We start from the raw sequence: 6,852 nt of genomic DNA on the forward strand, positions 1-6,852 counted from the left end.
CTGGCAGGAGAGGAGGCACCTAGTGCAGGAGAGAGCCCTCAGGCAGAGAGGAGGGGGCAGGCGCTCCCCCAGCAGCTGGAGAAACTCGGGGTTGCCACCCTCCCAGACTGTAGGCTAGCAGTGACTGGCAGGAGAAGAGGCACCTGGTGCAGGAGAGAGCCCTCAGGCAGAGAGGAGGGGGCAGGCGCTCCCCTAGCAGCTGGAGGAACTCGGGGTATCCAACCTCGAGGGCTGCAGGCTGGCAGTGGCTGGCAGGAGAGGAGGCACCTGGTGTGAGAGAGAGCCCTCAGGCAGAGAGGAGAGGGCAGGTGCTCCCCCAGCAGCTGGAGCAACTCGGGGTATCCACCCTCCCAGGCTGCAGGCTGGCAGTGGCTGGCAGGAGAGGATGCAGCTGGTGCAGGAGAGAGTCCTCAGGCAGAGAGGAGGGGGCAGGTGCTCCCCCAGCAGCAGGTGCACTGGGTCGGGCTGAGGGGGCATCATTGGACAGCAGTGCCTGCAGCTGGGGTCTCCACACAGACCCTCTCCTTAGGCTCAGCACAAGCTTCTCTGGATGGCCTTTGTCCCCCAAATACAAAGTCTGGTCCAGGGCCCCCCCACCAAGTCCTGACTCCCAATCCTTTGTACTCAGCTCAAATGACAAGAAATGGCCAATAGTTTAGGTGGTGTTGGGTGCACAGGGAAATTTGCTTTTCTGGCCCATGCTGTAACGTTGCTGGCATATTAAAGATCTCAGGGCTCTAAATCAAAAACAGTAGGATGCCGGGGACCCCAGCTGGCTTTCTGGAAACCTGCCTCTGTGCCTTGCAGCCTTCCCATCCCACCAGCTCTGCTCAGAATCCCTCCAGGCCACAGACCCACAGTCTTGGGTCCCAGACAATGTGCCTTCAGAAAGTGATCCCGGTGGGGCAGTAGGACACACTGCAGTTTCCAGCAAATCCCCCTCCCAGAAACTGAGGGTACCGCTGCATGAGCTGTCTGAAAACAGCCAGGTCAGGGTTCCAGGAAGACACCAGAGGCACAGGAGTCACTGAGGGGCATCTGAAGGTCAGGTATGGGCAGTCACAGCTTCCAGGCCCTTCTTCCCTAAAGCTCCTCATTCCTCAGCCTTTCTTCCAGTGATTCTGTTCGGTTTCTATCTGCCCCAACTGTTATCCATTGCCTAGGCAGCAGAGACTCACATATGCCTTTAAATGTTTTGGACAATGAATGTCCACTTCAGTACATAGCCACTTCACTACTGGGAGAGTTGGTAGAAAGCAAAAAGTCACAGAGGACTCCAAGGGTCTGGACATGGTGTTTCCCTCTCCTGAGATGGGGACACCTGTGGGATGAGCAGATGGCCAGCTGGTGGGGGGTGGGCAGGGACCTGACATGGACAGATGGGGTAGGTGAGGCCCGAGGTCCCCGGGGTATGTGCCTGGCATCTGGACTGAATAGGTCTTCAAAGCTGCAGATTGGTTGGGATCATCTTCAGGCGGAGGAGGAAGGTGAGGGGAGCAGAAGGGACTGAGGAGGCTTGGCTTAGACAGGAGAGGGCTGAGACACTCCTTTGGGGGGAAAGTGGGTCAGGTCCAGGCTCACAGGGACAGACCTTGAGGCCATTGGGCTATGTGAAATAAGCCAGTCCCTAAAGGACCAATACGGGAGGACCCCACTTGTGAGGGACAGAGAGCAATCCGATTCATAGAGGTGGAAGGAGCTGCTGGGTGCCGGGGCTGGGGAGGGGAAATGGGGGGTTAGTGTCTCCTAGGTAGAGGTTCAGTTTGGGAGGATGACAAAGTTGTGGCAGTGGATGGAGGCGGCAGGTGCAGAAGAGTGAATATACTTATTGCCACTGAATTGTACCCTGAAACGTGCTTAATGGTATCAGTTGTATGTCTATTACACAATAGGAGAGTAGTGAGTCAGGAGGACGTGTCCATCGAAAGTCCCAGGAAGGCCCAAGAGCAGGGATCCTGTATCTTAGTTCTCGCTCTCATGCTCTGCGCCTTGTTGGGTGCCTGAGCTCACAGTGGCATCTCTAAATGCTTGCTAAGACACAGTGCAGGCAGATGGTCCAGAGAGAGTGCACAAACCATCTGTGGGCCCTGAGGAATCCCAACGGCACATGCATCCAGACTGAGTGAGTGCCCACATTTCACAAACACCAGCATAAATAGCCATTTAAAACGAAGGCAGACGCCACTCTGGAAAACACTAGGGAGGTTCCTCAAAAAGTTGAAAAAAGAGCTACCTTATGACCGAGCAATTGCACTACTGGGTATTTACCCCAAAGATACAAATGTAGGGATCCGAAGGAGCACGTGCACCCCAATGTTTATAGCAGCAATGTCCACAATAACCAAACTATGGAAAGAGTCTAAATGTCCATCAACAGATGAATGGATAAAGAAAATGTGGTGTGTGTATATATATATATACAGAGAATATTATGCACCTATCAAAAAAAATGAAATCTTGCCATTTGCAACGACGTGGATGGAACTACAGTGTATTATGTTAAACAAAATAAGTCACTCAGAGAAAGACAATTATCCTATGATCTCAGTGATATGAGGAATTTGAGGAACAAGACAGAAGATCATAGGCGAAGGGAGGGAAAAATGAAAGAAGACGAAACCAGAGAGAGAGACAAACCATAAGAGACTCTTTTTTTTTATTCTTGTTAATCCCCATACATTACATCATTAGTTTTAGATGAAGTGTTCCATGATTCTTTGTTTGTGCATAACACCCAGTGCTCCATGCAGAATGTGCCCTCCTCAATACCCACCACCAGGCTAACCCATCCTCCCACCCCCCTTCCCTCTAGAATCCTCAGTTTGTTTTTCAAAGTCCATCGTCTCTCATGGTTCGTCTACCCCTCCGATTTCCCCTGCTTCATTCTTCCCTTCCTGCTACCTTCTTCTTCTTCTTTTTTTTTCTTAACATATATTGCATTATTTGTTTCAGAGGTAGAGATCTGAGATTCAACAGTCTTGCACAATTCACAGCACTTACCAGAGCACATACCATAAGAGACTCTTAATCTCAGGAAACAAACTGAGGGTTGCTGGAGTGGAGGGGGTTGGGAGGCGTGGGGTGACTGGGTGATGGATACTGGGGAGGGTATGTGCTATGGTGAGCACTGTGAATTGTATAAGACCGATGAATCAAAGACCTGTACCCCTGAAACAAATAATACATTATACGTTAATTTAAAATTCACTAAAATAATAAAAATAAAACAAAAGCAGGTGACCTCAAGCTGTATTACAAAGCTGTCATCATCAAGACAGTATGGTACTGGCACAAAACACACACATAGATCAATGGAACAGAATAGAGACCCCAGAAATGGACCCTCAACTCTATGGTCAACTAATCTTCCACAAAGCAGGAAAGAATACCCAATGGAAAAACGACAGTCTCTTCAATAAATGGTGCTGGGAAAATTAGACAGCCACATGCAGAAGAATGAAACTGGACCATTCTCTTACACCATATACAAAGGTAAACTCAAATTGGATGAAAGACCTCAATGTGACACAGGAATCCATCAAAATCCTAGAAGAGAACACAGGCAGTAACCTCTTCGACCTCAGCCACAGCAACTTCTTGCTAGACACGTCTCCAAAGGCAAGGGTAACAAAAGCAAAAATGAACCTTTGGGACTTCATCAAGATAAAAATCTTCTGCACAGCAAAGGAAACAGTCAACAAAACTAAAAGGCAAGCCATGGAATGGGAGAAGATATTTGCAAATGACATTACAGATAAAGGGCTGGCATCCAAGATCTATAAAGAACTTCTCAAACTCAACACCCAAAAAACAAATAATCCACTCAAGAAATGGGCAGAACACATGAACAGACACTTCTCCAAAGACATACAAATGGCTAACAGACACATGAAAAAATGCTTCACATCACTAGCCATCAGGGAAAAAGAAATTAAAACCACATTGAGATACCACCTTACACCACTCAGAATGGCTAAAATCAACAAGGCAGGAAACAACAAATGTTGGTGAGGATGTGGAGAAAGGGGAACCCTCTTACACTGTTGGTGGGAATGCAAGCTGGTACAGCCACTCTGAAAAACAGTATGGAGTTTCTTCAAGACGTTACAAATAGAACTACCCTACCACCAGCAATTGCACTACTGGGTATTTACCCCAAAGATACAGATGTAGTGAAAAGAAGGGGCACCTGCCCCTCAATGTTCATAGCAGCAATGTCCACAATAGACAAACTGTGGAAGGAGCCGAGATGCCCTTCACCAGACGAATGGATAAAGAAGATGAGGTATATATGTACAATAGAATATTCCTCAGCTGTCAGAAAGGATGAATACCTACCATTTATATTGACATAGATGGAACGGGAGGGGATTATGCTAAGTGAAATAAATAAATCAGAGAAAGACAATTATCATATAGTTTCACTCATATGTGGAATGTCAGGAATATCACAGAGGACTACAGGGGAAGGGAGGGAAAACTGAACAGGAAGAAATCAGAGAGGGAGACAAACCATGAGAGACTCTGGACTCCAGTAAACAAACTGAGGGTTACAGAAGGGAGGAGGGTGGGGGGATGGGGTAACTGGGTGACGGGTATTAAGGAGGGCACATGTTGTGATGAGAACTGGGTGTTATAGGCAACTAATGAATCACTGAACACTACATCAAAATCTACTGATGTACTATATGTTGGCTAATGAATTTAAATTTAAAAAATTAAATAAAATTAATAAATAAAAAATAAATCCGCGGCAGGAAATGGAAATAACCCAGAGGGCGCCATGCTGCTGGAGGCTGAGCTAGCGGTCACGGCCAAGGCCTCTGGCGGTGAGGGCACCGGGGTTCTGAGAGGTGGCTCGGTGCACCCCTGACCCTGAAGCCCCATGGCCATGGCAACATGCAAGGACTGGGAGGGAAGACCCAGCCAGGACCCGTTCTGGCTCCATGGCTGCTACAGGGCTGTCCCAGCCCCACCAGGCGGTGTCTGTTTAGAACTAGAGAGAAAACCTTTTCCCTCAATTGTTCTTTTTAAAAATGGTTGCTCAGCATCGACACAGAAAAACATCTGACATAAAACTGGAGCCGTTCACAGCTGCAAATGACCCAGAAGTGAAGAAAATGTAGTGAACGCAAAGAGAGGACTCTGTATCCCCAGGCAGGCCTCCTGTGAGCAGGTGCGGCTGGGGCACTGGACGTGCCCGTGCAGACAGTACTGGACTCCACAGTGTCCCTCGAGGGGACAGAAGTGGGAACCTGCTCTGATGGCTCCGCTGAAGTCAGCACCCCCTGCTGGAGACGGGGACAGCCCCTCATGAGTTCCGGGTGTCCTGGTGATTCTTGGGCATGGCCCAAATCTCAGCTTCTTCATGACCCGGGGCCAGCCCAGCAGCTGCACACAGGTCCTCCAGGGCCAGCCCAATAGCTGTGGGTCCCGCAGGTCCTCCAGGGACAGCACCTTGGTGGGCTTGTGGTCCAGCAGGTACCTGTTCAGGTGGCTCTTATCGTACCACATGGCCTCGATCCCATTGGCCCAGTTGACCACCATCACCTGGTGACAGGCTAAGGTCAGTCGGTGAACCTCTGGCACAACCCCCCAAAAAAGGCCCCCATGTAGTAGAAGTCACCCTTGTCCCTGGGGATGTGGGCCTGGGACTGGGACCAGCGCTCATAGCTTAAGTCCTCACGGGCCACCCAGTAGAAACCGGGGTGCAGGGTGCCAAAGAGGGGGGACAGGATCTCCATGCCCACGTTGTCACAGAACTTCATGTCCACGTCCCCGCACACCATGTCATCCACCTCATAGAGGAAGCACTCCTCATAGAAGCAGCTCATGATCGCCGTGTGCTGCATGGACACATCCTGCCAGTGTGGGGCACCACGGACCTCAAGAACCACCACCCTTCAGTGCTCCTGGAGGGGCACACGGGACACAGCAACCAGCTGGTCGGTGAAGACATAGTAGATGACCCTGTGTCCACCATGAAGTGATTCTGCAGGAACAGCTCCAGGAAGACCCCGTATCCACAGGGGCAGGGGACAGGGCTTGAAGAGGGTCACTGCCAGAGGCTGGCAGCAGGACCCCAGAGCTGGGGGTCATGGACGTGTGCACCTTCTTCATGGGGACAGGCCCTGTGCTGCTTTAAGCAACAGCCACCCTGGCTTGTCCTGAGCAAGTCCACTGGCAGGGCCTCCCTACCTTCTGCTCCCAGAGATAGGGGCCATCAGCACCCCATCTTACACAGGGAAGCCTGAGGCTTAGGAGGCTGGAAACCCATGCAGCCCCACTCTCAACATGCTGGAGCCAGGAACACCCCCCTCTCCTGAGCTCCCAGGCAAACCCTGCAGGTGCCCTACCCTGGCTGAACCCCTGCAGGTTCTGTCCCCACCTGCCATGAGTTGAGCACCTTTGGGCACAGCCCGTGTTTCTATGTCCTACAGACTGCGTAGAATCAGCAGGGCCGGCCAGCTGCCCCACTTTACTTTGAGTGGGCTGTCGCTGGTCCCCAACAGAGCTGTCTCCACCCCCTATGGGGTCCTCCCTTGAAGGCTACTGGGCCTCTGGCTGACAAGGTCCATCAGTAAACCACTGGTATTCCTAGGAGGGGTCACCCTCGAACTCCCCAGATCAGGAATCAGGTTCAGCCCATGGGCAGGGAAGGGGAAAGATGACCCCTGGAAAAAGGGGGCTTGCTTAGGCCCTAGCCTTGAATCCAAGGGGGTGAGCTTCTGGGTCCAGGTCTACATCTCCCTGGCCCCCAAACATTGGAAGTCTTGTCCAACTGCCTCACATGGCTGGTCCCCCGTTGAGGGGACTACCTGCCCCTCACTGTGGGGACAGCAGCTCCCCCAT

At 51.1% G+C, this 6,852-nt stretch overlaps 1 pseudogene; it reads right to left on the reverse strand.

The window, feature by feature from the left end:
- Nucleotides 1–4,657: 4,657 nt before the first annotated feature.
- On the reverse strand, nucleotides 4,658–6,852 carry LOC118015329 (annotated as a pseudogene).

This window comes from Mirounga leonina, unplaced genomic scaffold (genome assembly GCF_011800145.1).
Source record: "Mirounga leonina isolate KUSES-001 unplaced genomic scaffold, KU_Mleo_1.0 Mir_101862, whole genome shotgun sequence".
Lineage (NCBI taxonomy): Eukaryota > Metazoa > Chordata > Mammalia > Carnivora > Phocidae > Mirounga > Mirounga leonina.